This window comes from Mus musculus, chromosome 3 (genome assembly GCF_000001635.26).
Source record: "Mus musculus strain C57BL/6J chromosome 3, GRCm38.p6 C57BL/6J".
Classification (NCBI taxonomy): domain Eukaryota; kingdom Metazoa; phylum Chordata; class Mammalia; order Rodentia; family Muridae; genus Mus; species Mus musculus.
Genome location: NC_000069.6, coordinates 81,013,096 through 81,034,636, shown reverse-complemented (window position 1 = coordinate 81,034,636; position 21,541 = coordinate 81,013,096).

The following is a 21,541-nucleotide window of genomic DNA, read 5'->3' as shown; positions in this document are numbered from 1 at the left end:
TTGACAATTGCCTTATAAATAAAGCCAGCCAGGTGCTCCTGAGTGACCCCAAGACAAAATCACAGCCACATTGGCTGTTTCTTTTCAGTGCGCTCACATGGTTGTTGTTTGAACTGTTCTTGCCCTTGGCAAAGTTCTCTTTAACACTTTGTCCTCTGCTGGCATTTTGTTCTCTCTTGCTTTTAAACTCTCCCCAGGAAAGTAAAAAACCCTTGTGTTGAGAGTCAGTTTTACAAAATCCAGAGTCCTGTAATTACCAAACAATCCATTTTGAATGAATTTGGCTTTGTTTTAGCCCAGGGCATTTTCCTTGAGGAACAGCATCCATGCAGCCAACCAAGAAAAAAATAATTTCAAACATTCTTTGTGGTTTTCTTCTCTCTCTCTCTCTCTCTCTCTCTCTCTCTCTCTCTCTCTCTCTCTCTCTCTCTCTCTCTCTTTCTCCCTCTCTCTCTCTTTCTTTCTTTTTTTTCTTTAACTGTAGGAAGCTGTGGGCATAGTGACCCTGCTCCCTGCTCGATGCATTGGCAGAGATAGCAAAGTGAAACTATACAGAAATTATGGAAGGATGCACTTGATTTGGGATGGCCATGTAGGTGAGAAGAGAATAAGTAGATAGATAGATAGATAGATAGATAGATAGATAGATAGATAGATAGATAGATAGATAGATTTGAAACTGAGATACACTTCCTAACAAGATATTCCACCAGTTAATTCTAAAATTATGGGAAGGGAAGAAGGACAGGGATTGTAGAAATGTGTTTTTCAACCAGAAAAACAAATAATACTGACTGTATTGTCCTTTTGCAGTAATACACAGAGAGATACACACACAAACATTCACACACACACAGAGCCACACACACACACACACACACACACACACACTAATTTTAAGACATTTCACACACCTTTTCAGCATTTCAGTGGTAGGCAATTGAGCATGAGTTCCTAACGCTCCGAACCTTTGTTCTTCATAAACGCCCATCACTCTTGTTCCAGAATGGTAACAAGCAACAATTATACCCACATATGGAAAAGTCTTGGTCCAGGAAATTGTTACTAAGCAAAGAAAATGCCACAGACCACAACAGAAATAATATCTGTTCCTGGGGAAAAAAATAGCAATAAATAAATAACTGAGACACGTTGCCTACAAGCTTTTCTCTCTGCGATCTGCTTTCTCTAGTCACTTCATATTGGTTGTGGAAGCTCTTCTTTATAATATAATAATAATAATAATAATAATAATAATAATAATTTATAATAACTAGACTGGATTTCCAATCTAGAAATAACAAAGCACACTTGTTCTTACATTTACACTTTTGGCATCAGGTATCTCTTCCTCTCAGAGCCCTCTAGGCAAAACTTACCTTCTATGGCAGATTGAAGATGAATTTGTTAAGGCCCTTCTCTCCAAGGAATGGAAATGTGCTCACTTTGACTTTGAGATGGGGTAAGACAGTTAGGGGTCAGAAGTTCGATGTGTGTGGTCCAAGACAGGACACACAGGTGACAAGGACAGTTGTTGAAATTGCCCTCTGTGGCCTTTCTCACTGAAGTACAGTTGCTGCTTCCTTTTTGAAACTGCAGCGAGTGTGCACAGAGTTTTGCAAACTCTCAGAAGTTCTTGTTTAACTCGGACTTCAGAGAAAGTAAGCAGCCAGCAACCATCCCCAAAGAAAGAAGAGGCTTGATAACCTCAGGCCCACAACAACAACAGATCACTTTACAGGAAGCCGGGAGAGCATGGCCCTAGCCTGGCTGTAGCTCTGACAAACAGCAGAGGCTCTCTCCATCTCCTTTACTTTTTCCTAGGAAATCAGTTCTGGATTCTGTCCCAGATCCCTGACCAGTTTCAAATTCTTTGATTCTTTGAGTGATTATAGATAATGATAGCAATATATTTTCAACCTTGTGTGCTTCTGTTATAATGACTAGAACAGAGATTTCCTAGCCACAGTCTCAGATGTCTTCATGGCTGGCTAGAAAAAAAAATGCTGAGTAGATGCTGCTGTTTAGACTTCCCTAGCCAAAACAGTCCTATTGAATTTATTATTCTTATTATGCATTAGAATGATATCCTGCCTGATAACCCAAAAGAAGGGAGGTTAGAAATCACTAGCTAGAGCAAGAATCACAAATTATATCTCATTCAAGGACAGTAATAAAATATGCATGCTAACCAAATTTTAATTTTTAATATTTGGCTGGTATGACAAGAACTCCAAGAAGAAGCCTGTCCCAAGTCTATATCACAGTAAAGTGAAATCGCCAGCATAAAAACTGATTTGTGAATAATCAGGAAATAATAGTGTTGTCAGCCAAGAACAGAAGGTTGATCTCATACTGTTCTATAGAGTCACACTGGTGGAATGTGAAGCAATCCACAGAGCAAGGAGTATCCCATAAAACCATGGAGTACAACCCAGGACATCTCTTGGCCCCTTCGTAGAGTTAGTATGATGTCATTTTTTTTTCTTGCTTGCAATCATTTGTAGAATATGAAAGCTATTGTCTCATCGTGACAAATCATAGTAAAGAGGTCAGGTCACAACCACAGAGTCTCTTTTCTCAGACGGTGACCCTCTTATTTCAAAGGTCATGGGAGAAGAGTCCTTTTACTTTGTCTCCATTGTTTTAAACACAATCCTTTTCTTGACCACAGGATTTTGTAGAGGACACAGTCTCAGGTCATTACTTGACAGTACACATCTTAAAAGTGTTGTTGACTTTCCTGTACATGTTGAAGTATCACATGGTAGCCTGTAAATGCATACAATATATGAACAATAATATTCATACACATACATGTGTGTATATATATGTATGTGTGTATATGTATATGTATGTATATATACATACATATATACTATATATAAAACATCTATTATATATACATATATATGTATATGTGTATATAATATATGTATATATATATATTGAAAGTACCATGGTTCACTTTTGAAGTTCAGACTAATAGCAACAGATCTTCATTCCCATTCCTGGGATCATTTCCATTTCTGTGCTTATTATCCTTAAAGTGATGAGCATGTGTCTTCTTTTCTTCCATCTTTAACTACAGCAATATTTTAAAGACATCATTTCCTTTCAAAAGGCTTTGTTTCTGTTATCAAGTTGTGGGTCTGTGGATCTCTCACCTGAACTCCTTACCCTTGGAAACAAACACTCCTGTGGAGCCCAGAGTAAGCAAATCTGCCCTGGTCCATAGTCACTCATATTTGACTCAAAAAGTACATTGTTTCCCTGCCTTTGTAGTGAGAACTGCTCCTACACATAATTGTCTTGTTTTTCTTCAGCCTTCTCTACTTTGACTTGTCTTCCTTGAAAGTAGGGGGAAACTTGTTCTCCTCCAAAGACTCCTCAAAAGCAAGGCAAGGAATGGAAATGAAAGCATTATTCCTGATCACTACTTTTTTTTTTTTTTTGGCGTGATTATCACATCCTAGGAAATGGTAGATTCATTCAGATACAAATCATCACTTAACCCCCCTACCCATCCTTTGAGGCAGGGCATAGCTTCCCTATTTTATTTTGTTTATTTGAGACAAGGTGTCATTGCAAAGCTCTGGCTGTCCTGGAACTTGCTGTGTAGATCAGATTGGCCTCTAACTCACAGAGATTTGCCTCCCTCTTGTCTCCTCAGAGCTGGGATTAAAGGTGTGAGCCACTGTGCCTGACTAGTTTCCTCTTTTTACTATAACGAAATGAAAATGAGAGAAGCATTGCTATCTCCAGAGGGACAGGATAAAGACCGAGTTGGTGTGTGGCTCCTCTGTGCCTTCAGTGTAACACCATGAGGCCCTGGACCATGGACAAAAGCCACCTTACCTGAAGCTTTCTTAGAGTCTCCCTCTTGCTTTTCTTCTTTGTGACTCTGCATCTTCCCCTACAATGAATACTGGAGGCAAGGTACACAAACTCTCCCATAAGTTCAGGAATACTAATATAGCAGCAGGCAGCTAATCATAAGTGAAAATCCAAAAGAGAAGAGTGAATGTAGATCATTTGAGGCAGTGGTGGTGACTAAGGCCGTGAGCAGCCAGTGTCTGGGTACAGCCCACCCAAAGTGTAGGCTGGCCAGAACTGCCTGCTTGCTGGCCACCCTTAGTCATCTACTGACTGCCAGGGCTTAGCCCATCTGGGGGCAGTTATGCTACAATGTCTGTCTCCTGTATTTTAAGGACAAAGGGAATGAATTATCATTCCTCTTTTGCTACTCATGATTACCATTGGATTGAAGCATCATGGCTGGAAGAAGTATACAGTCTTCCATCTTAGTCCTGGGGAATCGACTTATGATCCGCTGTGGAAGTCAGAATCACTCAGGAACCTCTGTAAGCACATCTCCTCCCCTCTGCAGTATGTTTCTAATTTAAAAGTCTGGATGGAGGGTTTTCTTAAGCTGTTTGGGAAGGCAAATTTGCATCTCCATTGATAACTTTACAGAGGTATTTTAGATTAGTTGGAGGGATTCCAAGCACAAAGACTGCTTCATGCTTGGACTGGTTAAGCCTTCAGGCAAGCCAGGTCTCCAGCTGAAGTTCTGACTCCGGAGATAAATTCCATTGGTGTCTGAGGGCATGAAACTTATAAAATGCCCTTGGTAGTGCCAATTTTGTTTCACCCCACAGCTAGCGAGGAAAAGGGTGTGTGTGTGTGTGTGTGTGTGTGTGTGTGTGTGTGTATCACAAATCACTTAAGACATATGATACAGGTAGAAAAATGGAAGAATCAGCAATTTATTATAGTCACTTTTCATACTCAATGATATTCTACCTCTAAACAAAAAAAAGAAAGAAAAAAGAAAGAAAGAAAAGAAAAGAAAAGAAAAGAAAAGAAAAGAAAAGAAAAAAAGAAAAGAAAAGAAAAGAAAAGAAAAGAAACCTATCTTAAGAATCCAAAGCACTTCAGAATAGCCTTTCCTCTGTACCCGTCTAGATGTGTTCCTTGCTGCCTGTGTAGACTTCTGTTGAAAGATTATTATCATGGTGTGCAACTGCATTCAGCTCTGCCAGCACTGCTAACAGACAGAAACTTCTCGTGCCTCAAGGCCAAGTCAGTCTGATACAAACATTCACCACACGTGACACAGATCCAAGGCACAGTATCTATTTTCATGTTACATCACACAAAGTCGATATCACTTTATTGTGTGCTTGTCTGTTCAGTTATGTTGTTGTTATAAATTGAAAGCATATTTTGTATACATTTAGTTAACAGCTTCATCACTTCAAATACTTAGCCATTTCATGGTCAGAAACTTTGAATTTGTTTTTCCAGCAGTTTTGAAGTATTGAAATCCCTGTTGTCAACTTTGCACCTCATTGTGCAATAAACTAAAAATTACTCTTCCTGAGGCTTTAAAACTCTGAAAGTTTACCTCCCCATTTTCTATATCAAGCACTATGTGGTCACCTTGTTATTCTTTGTGTCTATGAGTCCCATGGCTTAAGATTCTTTCTGTCTACTGGTGGGAGTTGTGTAGTATTCCTTTCTGTGTGTTGTTTACTTCCATTGGCAAGCATCCCAGTGTTTCTTCCATATTTCCATAAAAGACACACATCAGTATTTGAAAGGCTGTGAAGTATTTAACCGTGTGCATATGCCACACTTTCTTTGTGTGCTCTTTACTTATGGGCGCATGAGTTGTGTCCATCATTTGGGTACTGTTCTGAAATGAACATGAGGGTCCTGGCGTCCATTTGACAAACATATTTCAGTTCTTTTCAGTATAAATAGCGATAGCAGTATGGCTGGCTCAAATGACAACTGCAGTTGGAGCTTTTGTGGAAGGCTTTATTGAATTTTCCAGATGGTTTCACTGGTTTATATTCCCACCTGCAGTATAAGTATACCCTTCCTCTACATTATGCTCACCAACAAAATCTCTTCTGTCTGTCTGCCTGCCTCTCTCTCTCTCTCTCTCTCTCTCTCTCTCTCTCTCACACACACACACACACACACACACACACACACTTAAAAAAGGCATTCCAAGGGTGTGAGATGGTATCTCCTTGTGGCTTCATTCCACATTCCCCAAGGACACTGAACCACAGAAAGATTTTGTAACCTAGGTCTCAGGGTGTCTCAGCGTTGAAGGCAGATTTTGAAGCCGTTCTAGAGCAGTTGTGCCTAAGCATTTTCTCATCGCTGTCCCCAAACATCTCCTCAGTGAAAAGTGCACTGTGCCTTAGGACAATGCTTCAGGCTTAGTAGCATACATTTATATTAAGCACCTTGTGTTTATTTTATGACTCTACATAATTCTAGTCATAAATAGGTAACTTAGAATTCTATTGCCCCTAACAAAATATAAACGACCCTGATTTTGTCTGATATGAAAAGAATAGTGGCACAGGCAAAACAGGAAGCAGGGATCCAGGCAGTGAAAATGTCTCAGCCTCTTGATTGAATACTCTGTTTAATGGGACTGGAAGCCAGAGATGGATCTTCTGAAACAACACTAAAGATAAAGAATTAGTGTTACAATAAAACCCAGCCATAAAATCTCCATTAAATGTGTGGTCAGTTCTGACAACCAAAATGAAGGAAGCATGAAGGTGTTTTTTTCTTTTTTCTTTTGGTTTTTCAAGACACGGTTCCTCTGCATAGCCCTGGCTGTCCTGGAACTCACTTTGTAGACCAGGCTGGCCTCGAACTTAGAAATCTGCCTGCCTTTGCCTCCCAAGTGCTGAGACTAAAGGCGTGCGCCACCACACCCGGCGGTTATTTTCAAATACAGTTCTGAAGAACTGTACTGTGCAAAGAGTTTGCTACAATGACTTGATTATTGTCTTATGAAAGAGAGAGTTACAAGAGGGAGAGACATATTTTCTGTTGCCACTGAGATTATCCTGGACTTTACAAAAATAGCTATCTCTCAGGAACATTAATAGCAAGCAGTTGGGCCAGAGAAGTTACAATGTAAGTAAAAATCATTATTGCAACCTTCAGCTGTTCTCTCTCCCAGCCAATCACTCTGCACTTGCTGTAGTTTCCACCTCCAGTCTAACAAGCTCTGTCTTCTCCAATTATCTACTCCCTGCCCAGAGTCCTCCCACTTGCTCTTTGCCTGGTGCTCTCCTCTATCCCTCTACTGTCAGAGTACCAGCTTGTTCTAGTCAGATCTAGATCCCCCATGCTAAAGGGTTTCAGGCCACCTGGCCTGCAAGATCAAAGCTACTCTGTCCTCTGATCAATGATCTGTTACTCTTTATGTGCCCGAGTCTCAAGCAACCTGTATCTTACTGTTTCCAGGCCCAGTTTATTGTGCACACTCATATCATGCTCAGTGGGGTGTCCTACTTCACTAAGGCTCTCTTCGCAGTTGTAGGTACTTAATACAGGGTATTATATTGTCTGGCTTTTATAGTCTCTTTCCCAGTACTTAACGCATAGCACTTACTAGTAACAACCACCCCTTCCCATGTGAAACCCACTGTTGGGAGAATTTCATATGTGTTTATACCCACAAAAGAGCACACAGTATCTACAGAATAAAACCATAATGATCTCCTGAAGACATTAGTGGGATGCTGAGTGGCTGCAGCTGCAGTAACACCCAGTAGCGTGCAGGTGTTAAGCAGCGGCAGCCTGGCTGGCTTTTAAACTAACCCAGCACGTTCTAGTGCTTTTTAAAGGCTAACTCTAGAAGTATACTCCATGCTATTATCTTTACATCACTTTTTCTCATTTAATAGAGGATATCCAAATATGCCAAGAAATAGAGTCAAAATAGAATGTCTTGTACATTTAAATAGCTGAGGAAACATGGACAGAAATTAAACATTCCCAGTATCTACTGCATATATATGTGTGTGTATACATATATATAATATTAATATGTTTACATATATTAATACATATAAATAACAAATGAATCTACTTCTGAGTCTGTAGGATTAAATAGAGCAAGGTAAGAAAGGTCTTCCAGGAAGTGCCCTGCATGTTTTAAAACATTTGGCCTACATAATTAGGTGGATAGCTACATTTTAAAATTATGAGACCAACATTTTGTATCTTAATATTTATGAAAGCAAACAAAGGACATCTCAATTAATTCGTAGCATACTCAGAAGCCATTTCATTCCTTTCCCTCCTAAGGTGATTGCTAATTTGATAGGCAACTTCGTGATAAACGGAGTCAAATTCAAGAGAAGACTAATACATTTGTTATTAAGAAACAAAGAAATGTTTCCTATGTTCTGTCAGTTTGTTCCCATCACTGTGATACCAGACTGAGTTCCACTCATCTTCTAAAAGCTGTGCAGAACAAACCCATAGCCTTGCCACACCCAACATCAATGGGTTAATTTTCTAGATTTATTGACATATTCTTCTGGATATGGTTACGGACTTCTGATGGAAGACATTTTGCTTTTTTATTTCTCTCTGTTAGCCACGTGTTTCAACACCTGTTCCAATACACAGCTCTGTCTGTGTTGGGAGCGGCAGTGTGCCATACATCACACATGTTTAACATATGTTCTAATACTTGTTTGGGGGAATTAACAAAGTCCCGAGTTCCTAGATGCAGATTCACCCAGGCTCATGTTGAGGAAGAAACACAGATGGAAAAGCAGCCCCTTCTGACATGGCTTGGGCGACTGCAGCACGTGGAGTTCATTTTCTTGCTTGGCTGTCAGTCAAACCTGGGATCTAGAAGGAAGTGCTAACTTACAGAAAACAGCAGTCAAACTGTGCGATTCCCCGAGTTCACACCTACACCTAAGTGAAAAGCATGCAGATGAATGGAAGTGACAATGTGTATGTCTTTTTGCAAATATGGTGCTAAATTCCATTTCAACATCACTAGGCTGCGTCTAAGGCCTGGCAAACAGCCTGTGTCCATATTGTCTGACTGGTTTAGATAGAGTTAATTCTTTCTGATTGGGAAGTCATACAGGACATATGGTTTACAAGTGTCTGTCTACTTAATTAACAAACCATTTCATCCAAGATGTCATCATTTTGGCAAACAATTTCTAAGAAAGTGTCTTTGCTTCTTGGTAAGAAGATGTTGAATGCGATTCTCTTTTAACTTTGTATGCTACAGTCTAACATGTATGTTATATGTGAAAGCACATGCATATTAAATAATAATTCAATTACTGCTACTTGATCATAAGGGATTTTAAGACTCACCAAGGTATACGATAAGATATGAGATGTTATGATTTTATGAATTGTCATCTCTATAGTAAACTAATAAAACAGTAATTCATTTGCGTTCTATGTGCTTGGGAAACTGAATTTATTACAAAAGCTTATGCTGCATCCTAGATTAATATCATAAAAGACAAACTGCTATAGAATAAACCAAACATGACTTTTTTATTACTTGCAAGCTCCAACTCATTGCTTTAAACAATGAATGTGCATTGATTGATATTTTATTATAAGAAATAAGTTTATTAATAGTATAGTGAAAACTGTCTTAATGATCTAATAAAATAATTATTCATGTTACTTCAAATTCATGAATATTTATTCACATTGATATCAGACTTTTAAAATATGGTCAGGATAATAAATTTTAAATCCTTCTATAGGTCTCTCTGGACACATAAGTACAGAAGTGCATACTATATTCTTAAATGATTAATTTGTAACTCATGCATGAGTGTGGAGTTTTCAACCACTACACCACCTAAATGTGCCTGCAAATTTGATTGAACAAGGCATTATAGGAGAAAGGTCACATGTATTTCTGGAACTATGAGTGAATTTTCATTTCTAATTTAGTTTTGAAAGTTTTGAAATGTTTTAAAATACAGCAATTTTTGGTCCAGAACATTGATTTGTTACAGGACACCATCACACAACAGAAACTATTCAATAGCAGAAATATGAATTTTTATTCAGATAACAAAAGAAAGAAGCAAGCAAATAAACAAAACAAACAAACTAACTAACCAACTAACTTCTCTAGTCCAGAGCTTTTATAACTACAAAAATGAACTATACCTGGCTGAATTTTCATTTCTCCCATTTTCCAGGTCATACTGTAATTGTCTTGTTTTCAACCAAACTTTCTCTTTTTGTTCTCTTTCTCTATTTAGATTGATAGACGTTGATAAAGAGGTAGTAAGACAGGTGGTTGTTTGGGAAGTGACAGATGATTAATAGGCAAGACTTCCTATTTTTTTTTCCTTGTGGAAGGATAATTACTGGAGCAAGCCTGTATTTGAAAAATATTTTTGGCCTACTAAACATAAATCTGGAAGAAAAACAGAAGAAACAATAAATGTATCCAGGAATAAAAAACTATGAAATCTAAGAATAGAAGTGAGGTCAAATGGAGGAAGTTTGAGATCTTTTAACAAAAGATTCATTTATAGAGAAAAATCTATTAGATTTAAAAATTTTTAAAAATGTTTAAAAATTTAGAACTCATATTACTAATCATTATTTTTAACTCTGTGTGTGTGTGTGTGTGTGTGTGTGTGTGTGTATACATAGGTATTACAAAATGTCAGTGGTCAGTTTCTACTTTGGTTTTGCTAATGGTAACAAGGCCATGTTATTTGAACTCCGTAGAGCAGGGTAAATGGATATTGATTGAGAGCTCTGTCTATTCTTCAATACATATGCAAATTGTGTACCATTAATATTAGTGTTTTTATTTATTAGTTACTAGCTACAGAGGAAATAGTTCCATCATCACTGCAAAATTATATAATAATGAATATTAGTATTCTATACATTAAATATGAATTAAGAGTTCTACAGTTATTAAAACTTATCTCACTATGTTCAACTGTGAGTCTGTTCTTTGCCTTTCTGTGAGTCTAATATTGTGCAGTTATTCACATCAATAACACCAGGAGGCACATAGAGGAGGTGCTGCATCTGTTACTATGGTGACTGCTATGCATATTTAAAAGGAGAACGATCATGCATGCACAAGTTTAAAACACTACTGTCCACCTACTTCCAAGTTGTTAAGGATTAGGCATTACATTATTTAATGTCATTTGTTCTTCAATTGTTTTCTTTCTAAACAAAAGATGCAGATAAATCAGATTGTTAAGAATAATGAATATACTTTTCATTTCTTCTGAAAATGTCCAAGTCGTTACTAAGTAAGCAGTTTTGAGAAAAATCCAGATCTGTCTTGAATCATTAACTTTGACACTTATCCAGTTCTTACTGCCAGCTGCAACATGGACGGCTCACAGAGAAGGGCTGGAATAAATAATATGTAGTTTAGTGCAAAAAATTATTTATAAAATGAAAGGACAGATAAAGAAATGTAACAATCCATTTGTTCAATTGAAAATTCCATTGGTAACTTGCATTTTGGGATGTGATGTGTGTGTGTTGTATATGTCTGTACATTTGTTTTGCATAAGCATGTCCATGTTTGGTTACATGTGCATGTACATGAGTACACATGGGTGTGGAAGACAGAGGACTGCATCAAGTGTCTTCTTTATCACTTTGAACAGAGTCTCTGACTTGCTGGCCACTGAGTTGCAGGGACCTGTCTGTCTTGGACCTCCTAGCCCTGCTTTTCACATTGGGTACAGAAGATCCAAGATGCTTGCATGGGAAGCACTTTGCTGACTCAGCAGTCTCTTAGCCTTTTAACTTAGTAAAAGCTACGTCTTTTCAGGTAGTGAATCAGAATATTCTGTGAGGCTTTACACTTATTCTATCTTTGCTTCTCTCTCTTCTCTCCATCCCTCCTTCTCTCTCTCTCTCTCTCTCTCTCTCTCTCTCTCTCTGTGTGTGTGTGTGTGTGTGTGTGTGTGTGTGTGTTTGTGTGTGTGAGTTTTCCAAGTAGTTCTCTCTTTTTATCCTAAAATTTCTCTGGATAGCTCATCTCTTGCAGAAACAAGTCCAGTCTTTTATTTTACATATCAATCCCATCATTCACTCTATGATTTCCTTTTGGTTATCTTATAAATCAGCATCCTAGGACCCCAGCCCTTTGATTTTGGGGAGACAGCAAGCATGCTTTATTTTCTAACATTGCAAAAGAAGTCAGAGATCTGTTTGTCTCGTTAAACACAGGAGGATAAATTAGTTGGGTGGGACCCCATCCTGAAATTATCATTTCCACCACACTTGGGCCTGGACTCCCCATGTTCCAGGCTGACCTTGAACTCAGTAATCTGCCTGTCTTTGTGTCTTTCTGACAAGCTGACTCATAGTGTAGCTACCTTTGTTCCTTTAGATTCAAGAAGCCCCTCATGCCGGGTGGTGGTGGCGCACACCTTTAATCCCAGCACTTGGGAGGTAGAGACAGGAGGATTTCTGAGTTTGAGGCCAGTCTGGTCTACGGAGTGATTTCCAGGACAGCCAGGACTACACAGAGTAACCCTGTCTCGAAAAACCAAATAAACAAAACAAAACAAAACAAACCCAATCAAACAAACAAAAAAAAGAAGCCCCTCATAATTCTTATTTCTTCCTTATTTTTTGCATAGGTGAGAAATTATAGATTTTTGAACTCATGTATTTAGAGCTCTTTCCCATACCCTGAAGGTCACAGTGATTAGCATTTTGCTGAGACATAGCCACACCCTCGACTCCTGGACTCAGGCTGTTCCTAATTATCATGGAGTCATTAACATTCACAAGGAGGACATTCCTCAGAAGGGAAAAGTCCTCCACTACTAGTGGGTCCAGAAAATATGTACATTATTACGCAACCAAGCCTTACACCAGGGGCCCTGTCTGAGGGGCGGGATCAACTTCATTCTGTCCCCACCAAGGCCTCTCCCAGCTCAGCAGAAAATGGGAGTACAACACAGAGCGAGATGAAGAGGTAGGCGACAAGGACAAGATGGTGGAAGAGTGAGAGCGGGCTTCAGAGGGAGAGTGGGAATAGTCTAACCTGCTTGTTGGTTCCAGCCTAAGTAGCCCAGCATTCCATCCTGCATTTCCAGATGTTTATCAAAACCCTAGGCATTCCTCAAGGAGGTTTGGTCGCAGATGCTATTCACACCATTCAGTCTTTCTAGTTCAGGCTGAGACTGTTGCTCTTGCCTCCAACCATCCTTTGGGATTACATGTTAAGGATGCCTTTCTGGTCAACATTCTGTACTTTAGATGCAAAGTTGAAGATGCTGATCATACTTCTGGGTGATCCTTTAGAAATCGGGTTAGAAATCCGGGCCCTGCCTCCGTTGTTATTTATACTGGCTAGTTATTATGGTCAACTTGACACAAATTGGTGTTACCTGGCAAGAAGGAACCCAGCTGAAGAATTGAATCCATTAGGTTGAGGTATGGGCTATGACTGTTAGGAATTTTCACAATGGATGACTGATATGGGGGAGCCCAACTCACCATTGGTAGTAATATCCCTAAGCAGGTATGTCTTGATTGTATAAAAAAACAAGCAGAGCAACCCAGAGAGAACAAATAATTAAGTTGGGGCCCCAGCAGTCTCTGTTTTCGGTCCTATCTCCAAGTTGCTGCCCTGCTTCCCCCCACTAGGATCTGGGAAAAGTTAAGACTCACCTTCCCCTGGAAATCTCTGAGAACTCATGGCCCTAACATTTTGATTTTTGTATGACCAGCATCAGGAGCTTTTGTTATTGTGGGTTCTTTGTTAAAGAAGCCCTGGGAAATATGCTCATTAAAATAAAGAAGGTTTTATTAGTTTCTCCTCAAATTTTATGCATTTAATTTCTACTTCCTCCTGTATCCTTACAGTGACCAGAGTATACACTAATCATGGAGCAAAAGTAAAAGTGAAATAATGGTCACTGTGTGGATCTTGATCTCAGAGACCATGTATGCAATGTTGTGTCAGAATCTGTTTATCTCAGGTCTAGAAACAATCCAGAGTCCTTTAGAGCATGGCTTCCCAATGTTCTGATAGTTTCCAACTGCCCTGACCCCTCGGTAGCTTCACCACCTCAAAAATAACACCATCCCAGCACCACATGTCTGCTACATGGACTTATGAGGACAGTCCAGATCCAAACTCTACCAACAGCTGTACTTTTCAAATGCTCAATATAGGAGCAATTGTGTCCCAGAGTTAGACACAAGATATGGTACCTGTTCCATAAATTTTAAAATGTTTTAATACACAGAAGCCCATCTAGGCCTGGTAGCTCGTGCTTATATTCCACCATTCTGGAGTCTAAGGCAGGAAGATCATTGTGGTGCAATAAGTTCATATATTTAAACATTACTAATCCTTCTCTATCTCATAACTCACTTTATATGTAAATATTATTACTGAAGACAGGTATAATTGCTAATACATAAATAACAAGAGTTATATAAAGCTAATGCATTATTACTTCTTTTTGAGACTGATTCCTACTCTAAGTTTTGTGTCAAGGAGAAGAGATGTAGTGCTGCAGATTAGCCACCAGGGGGGTGGCTTTCTCTAAAAGGATTACCCCATATTAAATCAATCTATGCAGCTCATGGATGCCTGCCACCTGACCACTCAAAACTGAAACGAAGAGAAAAATTTAGGTTTTAGTTGGTATATTGAGAACTCATGTTTATAATTATTTCTGTAATAAAATATAGATACTTGAGGGAGAAGAGAGAAATGCAAGCCTATAGAAATATAAACCAAGTCCTTCTGGGTATTGTATCTGATTTATTGTAAGACCAAACCTGGGTTCTGGGAAATTGATGCTAATTATCTTCCACTAGAAGGCAAGGATCTCAGTTCAGTTCAAAGGTCACCACTTGTACTGTTTATTTCCTTGATCCATCTGTCTCTTTCTTCTTTCTCTTCCTTACTAGGTAACCTCTGGCCCTTGACACTCTGTCTCCCCCACCCATATTGTACATTTAGGGCAGAGGAACCAGGAAAAGTTAGGACTAAGAAATTAATAAATCATTCAACCAGGAGCTGATCTAGGACCCTGATCTATGTTTTTTTTAATTTCATTTTTTATGATATTACTATTTCTCCATTCAGGCCAGTAGCCAGCCAGAAAGAGTTGGTGATGAAATAGGTAGTTGAAGAGAGGAAAGGAGACACAAATCCTCCAGCCATATATCAGTAAATAAGTTAAATTGGTAGTGGTTGTCAACCTTCATTGTCACCTCTACAGTCATTATGCCTCTCTCACACATCTCTGGATGTGCCTATGCCTTTATGAAGATGTGTCCAGCTAGATTGCACTGAGCAGGGAAGACTCACCTTGAATCTGACAAATGCCATGCCCTATGCGAGAGATTAGGACTGAGTAAAGAGACAGTGAGTGGAACCTCAGCATAAACGGGTTTGTTTCCTCATTGTGCGCAACAGCTGATCTTAGATTCTTGTTCCTCTCTCCTCCCCACAATGATCCTCTGGACCTCAAAATGTATGTCCAAATCAATCCTTCCTTCTACGAGCTGCCTTTTCTCAGATATTTTGTCTAAGACATGGGAAGAGTAATATAATTCATGTTCGCATATAACCCACAAACAGGATTGATTATATTTTCAATTTCAAAGGACAAAGACAGAGACCAAAATTACTTTCAATGCCCCACCTAAAAGTCACTGAAAACTTTTTTCCTATAAAGCATTGATCATAAGGTAGCTAAGAGCAAAACAAGGACCCTTGCATTCAGTCAGTGTCCTAAAACTTGTATTCTGGGAAAACGGAGACAGATCAGAATGTCGATGAAGGTGAGCATCCAAGATCAAGAGGATGCATCCTGGGGCAAGTGTTATCTACTGAGTTCCAGTTTACCCACTCAGGCAGGAAGGACTTCTGGAATTATCCCGAATAAGCAAAACAGAGCCCAATTGGACCATACCATGGCCAAAACTGATTAGTTATGACCACCTCCTCCCCTTTACTCCTGTTTTACCTTTATTTAAGCCTAGTGTCCCAAAGATGCACTTGAGATCACACACAATCTTTTTTATCTATTCTCCTCAGTATGCTGCACTGATTACATAGTATCTCCCTGCCTCTTTGTCTGTAATTGGGATGGTGAGTGAGCCTGAATGGTTAGGGTCTGTGGATTTATGGGGTCATTTTTATCATCAGCTTTGGATACAACTTGGAAGAGTAAGCTTGTTTTTAGACAGAAGGTTTGCTTTGACAACTGAAAATAGTTGATAAAATTAGTTGATTTGTTTTGGTGTAAGCTAAAAACAATTATGGTGCAGCCAACATACTCCACAAACCTGTCTTTTGGGGTTCTCTCATTGGTGTCTGCCTAACGCACTGAGCATAGGCCACAATCATCCAGTCCTTCTTGGATATCAGCACAGTTTCATGTAGGGTTATTGAACTGTTGTTCCTCTCTAGTGGCATAATTCCAGTTTCACAAAGCATCTCTGGGTCCCAAGTCATGCATGCTCTGGACAGTTTAGAAATGGAGAAAGACAGCCTGACTACATCCCCTGTTCCACTTACTCTTTCTACTACTTCTTCTCCTCCTCCTCTGCCACCACCATCTCTTTCTCTTCCTTCTCCATGTCCACTTTCCTCCTCCTCCTCCTCCTCCACCCCCATCACCACCACCACGGCTCCTCCTCTGATCACGTTGATTGATGCTACATGCAAGAATGGCAGGAAAAGAATGAGTCCTTATGGGATTGGTGCTCTTGCAATAATGAATGTGGGTTTTCTGTCATGGCAAGTGACCAAACAGTTTCTACAGGGCTGGACTTGGACACTCCTCACTCTGCTCTCCCTTCCCCCCAGCTTCAGCTCCATCCTGTTTCTTAGCCCTGGCAATAAAGTGCTGCTGTTTCTTTACAAAGGCCCCTCAGGTCTTGCCCTAGCTGTATTCCTGTGCTCCTGGGCTGAGTTCTTTCCTGATGACTCCTACCTGATGACTCATAGCTGGCCAGCTTCCAAGGCTCTTGCCTTCAGCTTTGGGAAACAGTCTCATTTCTTCAAGGGCCAGCCCCTCCCCCTAGAAGCTGCAATCTTTGATCTGATTGTCAAGCAGCCTCGGCAGTAGACTAGACTTTGACTCTTCTAGAAAGGAGTCAATACCCAGAGTCCCAGCAACCATTCCCCTCATGCCCCAGAGATCACACAATCAGCAGTGTCAGCCACTGCTTGGAAAGGCCTGAGAAAATTATGCAGGGCCAGAGAGCCATGGGATTGGAGAGGACTGGCCTGGAGCAAGAGTGGAGTCAAGAGGTGTCCAAATCCTTGAAATCTCATCCTGAAATCGGCAGAAATAGCACTGCTTCCCAGCCCCAGCCCGTTTGCGTCCTGGTCCAAGTAGCCTTGCGTCCCTATGTTTTTGTCCCCCAGAAGCCAGGTAAACTTCCTCTCCCTTAATAAGGTCATGTCTACAGGCACCTGGAATTCCTTCCTGTGCAAATGGGGCAACCTGAGCACCTGGCTCTGGCCAATGACTCATCTTAAAGATTCATAGCCACCCCCCCAAAGGTTTAAGTAACTTTTGTTCCAACCCATTAAATGAACTATGTCACCAAAGCTGTCTCTCTAGAGTTCGTTCTCATTGTGTTCACATGCACTTGAGGCCTCTTCCGCTCCTAGCTGCCCCCACCTCGCTTACCAGCTCTGGGTCCACCGGGGGTGATCACAGGTCAGTCTCTCTCTATGCAATAGGTATGGAAGCGGAGCATGAACAGCATAAGTGCCCATCTGGGTGCGCATCGACTTCTGTGTTTCTGGAAAGTTGACAAGCACTTTATTTTTTACCTTAAGTCATCACTTCTAGTGTCTCTATCATGCCTTAGACTTATCTTGGAAAACTGGTCTAAACTCACAGACAACGGGAAAAGCCTCATCATAATATCCTACAAAACAGGAGTTTCCGTAACTCCAGGAAAGCATAGTTATGAAGGCCCCAAAGCAGTGGAAGATCCTTGCTAACATCGTGCCATCACTTGTGTGATATGTAAATAGTCCCACTAAAAAGGGTTTATGCTAAAACACCTTATCCACAAATGCCACTGTACTAGACTTAGCCACATCCATCACAGACAGTAACAGTGAGGAGCACAGAAAAGAGAGTGAGTTAGTGTGGCACATTTGGAAAGGGAACAGATAAAGGGGGGCTGGCTGTGTCCCTTCTTAGAATTGGGAACAAAACACCCTTGGAAGGAGTTACAGAGACAAAGTTTGGAGCTGAGACGAAAGGATGGACCATCTAGAGACTGCCATACCCTGGGATCCATCCCATAATCAGCCTCCAAACGCTGACACCATTGCACACCGTAGCAAGATTTTGTTGAAAGGACCCTGATATAGCTGTCTCTTGTGAGGCTATTCTGGGGCCTAGCAAACACAGAAGTGGATGCTCACAGTCAGCTATTGAATGGATCACAGGGCCCCCAAGGAGCTAAAGGGATCTGCAACCCTATAGGTGGAACAACAATATGAACTAACCAGTACCCCCCGGAGCTCGTGTCTCTAGCTGCATATGTATCAGAAGATGACCTAGTCGGCCATCAGTGGAGAGAGAGGCCCATTGGACACGCAAACTTTATATGACTCAGTACAGGGGAACGCCAGGGCCAAGAAGTGGGGGGGGGGGAGGGGAGGGGGGAGGTTTGGGGGACTTTTGGGATAGCATTGGAAATGTAAATGAAGAAAATACCTAATAAAAAATAATAATTAAAAAATTTTTAAAAAGAGTTGGAAAGTTAACCCTTTTCTAGGGGTGAGGGTGTTAGAGTAGCCTTAGAGATCTTTTATTTTATTTATGGATGAGGATTCTTGTAGTGGATTTAATGAGGTGTTTCCCCCATAGGATCAAATATTTGAATACTTAGTGCCTACTTGGTGGTACTGATTGGGGATGCTATGGAACCTTTGGGAGATATCACTAGAGGCAGGTTTGGGAGCTTATGCCTTCTCCACAGTTCTTATTCAATGTCTGCTTTCTGAAAGAACTTGATCTACTCTGGCAGAGTGAGCCTAAGTCCATCACTGTGGTACTAGCATGAGCTTTGGGTTTAAATGGCAAGGGGTTTGCACAGTTAATCAAGGTGGAGCCTCTATAATCATTTTCTCAGTTCTGTCTCTATAAGGTGATGGCTTGAGGGAACAAACCGCTTCTTAGGAGGTGATTACCACTGGCCCAGCCTTGCTAGCTTGATAATTGACCTCATTTTGGATGTAGACGTGAATTCTGTCATAGCTTCAGGCAGTTCTGGACTCTTACACAAAGGTATTTCTCAATCAGTCTTCTTCTTCCTGAAACCTGATGTGGCTGCAGGTTTACGACAATAGCTACCTCCCAGGCTTTGCTTTTTGTTGCCTTTTGGCACAAGATGTGTCAGTAATATTCAGCAAAAACAGTTTCCAAGTGGCATTTATAGCTCCTAAGTGGCAAATTGTGACAGAATATCTGGTCAAATTCCACAGTGTGAATAGAAGTTCCCCAAAGAAGAAACATTAGCACCACCAACAACAACGACAACAACAAGAAGAGGAGCAATGACAAAGCTACACCTATATTAAAGATGCTACAAGGGCCAAAGACTAAACTTCAAGATTTTGGACAATCACATTGGAAAGGTGGCTTAGTGGTTTAAAGCACTTAATGTTCTCTCAGGGGATCCATATTTGGTCCACATAAGGCAACTTATAAGTGCCTGTAATTTCTGTTTCTGGTGATCTGACATCTATGGAAACTATGAGCACAGACCCACACACTTACACATAAAATTAAAAATAATGATTAAACAGAAATCTTAACACTTATGGAGAATTAATGGTATAGGTTAGAGACAAATTATTTTGGGTTGTTTTTAATCCTTTTAAAGTCACCCATTATGCACATATGTGTCCAATCCTAACAGTCATATGACTATCAAAGTCAGCTATTGTCAGCCCAAAGCTAAGAACTTCATCAGTTAACACCTAACGTTGTAACAGATTTTTTTCCTCTGTGTTTCTATAATATAACTACCTATCGCTCCCGCCAGTGTATTTAGTAAATATTTTCATATAGTACTTTCTTTCCTCTGCAACAATACAAAGCTTATACATCAGTTTCAATAATGAAACATGATCTTTAGGGAAACCTGAATCTGCATTCCCAGGTCATCGTCATTAGTATTTGGCCCCAGAATAAATTATGCCATATTCCCTTTGAGGTGAGAATCATAGTTTTTAATACATTGCCAATAGCCAGTAATTTAAATAATAATAAGATTATAAAAAAAATGTTCCCTTGAAGACCCTCATTTCTTTTGGTAATATTTGGAACTTTTCTGTGTAACTTTTTGAATAGATTTTTTGAGACTAATTTTCATCAGAGTTTTTCATTCTATCCTATGAATTCTTAGGTTTGGATTTAGTATCATAACCCAGAGTTCCTGAATGTTTTGGGCATGGCTGTTTATTGGTTTGTGTTTACTGATGATTTTTATTGATATATTGTTGTAGATGGGTCTGGTGCTGTTTGTATGTTGATGCTAATTCCACTCTCCTGGGAGGGGTTGTGGACAAGGAGTGAGTCCTACTCAGGTGACTTCTTGTGAACCAATCCTCTAATGAATAAAGGAGCCAATCACTGGGTGAGTAGGTGGGACTTCCAGGTTGAAGAGGGGAAAAGAGGAAGCAGGAGAGAGTTAAGGTCTTTTTTTTGGATGGAGATAGCGTGAGGACAAGATGTAGCTACGCATGTCTCCCAGTTTCAATGGCAGATCTGTCAGGCTCCTCTGAGTTAGATTTAATAAGGCTTACAAGATTAGGATTTGAATTGTTGTGCACAGTGATCGAGTTATCATTTCTGAACTAAGTTTGTGTGGTGTTTTCCTTCATGTGGCAGCTCATCTGAGTTCAAGAGAGAAAGGTATGATGGCAAAGTGTGAGTTTGCCTGAGGTGCATCACAAAGGCTCTAGGGGATTTGAAGCATGGGGTTGGTGTGATAGTGACTAACCCCCAAGTGGGAACCTAGAGAGCTGGATGGAAAGAATGTGGAGTTCTGAGTCAGAGTCTCCATGAGATAAAAACAGGTCAGCCATTGCCCATCAGTGCATAGCTGGCCAGGCCACCAGTGCAGAGGCACAAGCACAGCCCACCTTTTAAAATATTTTCCACACAATATATTGATGTATTGAATGTATTTCCTTGATTGTAGCCTCTTTTGCATCTTCCTTCAGTTAATTGTGATCTTATACAAGGCCATATAACTGAATGAGGAATTGTAGAAAACATCAATACTAGAGTCAGTTTTCTGAATATGAAATGGTCCCAAATTATTTCAAAATAAAAGTTGTAATGACTACAAATGTTTCTGATATTTCCTTCCCATGTTGTACCACGTGGCTTCACTGCAGCCTTAGTTCCAAATGTGTAACATGCATCCACACCCTGTACCCGGTGTTATACAACATATCAAAAGCAAGTATTGTCTGAAATGCTTGAGCTAGACTCCAAGAATCTCACAGGATTCTCTCTCTCTCTCTCTCTCTCTCTCTCTCTCTCTCTCTCTCTCTCTCTCTCTCTCTCTCTCTCTCTCTCTCTCCCCGAGCATGGTGGTTTAACTATAGAATACAAAGAGTTTTATCATTTTTCTACTGTCATTCCTGAGCATATAAGTATCAAAATGGTGCAACTTTATATTGCATTGTTTTAGAATG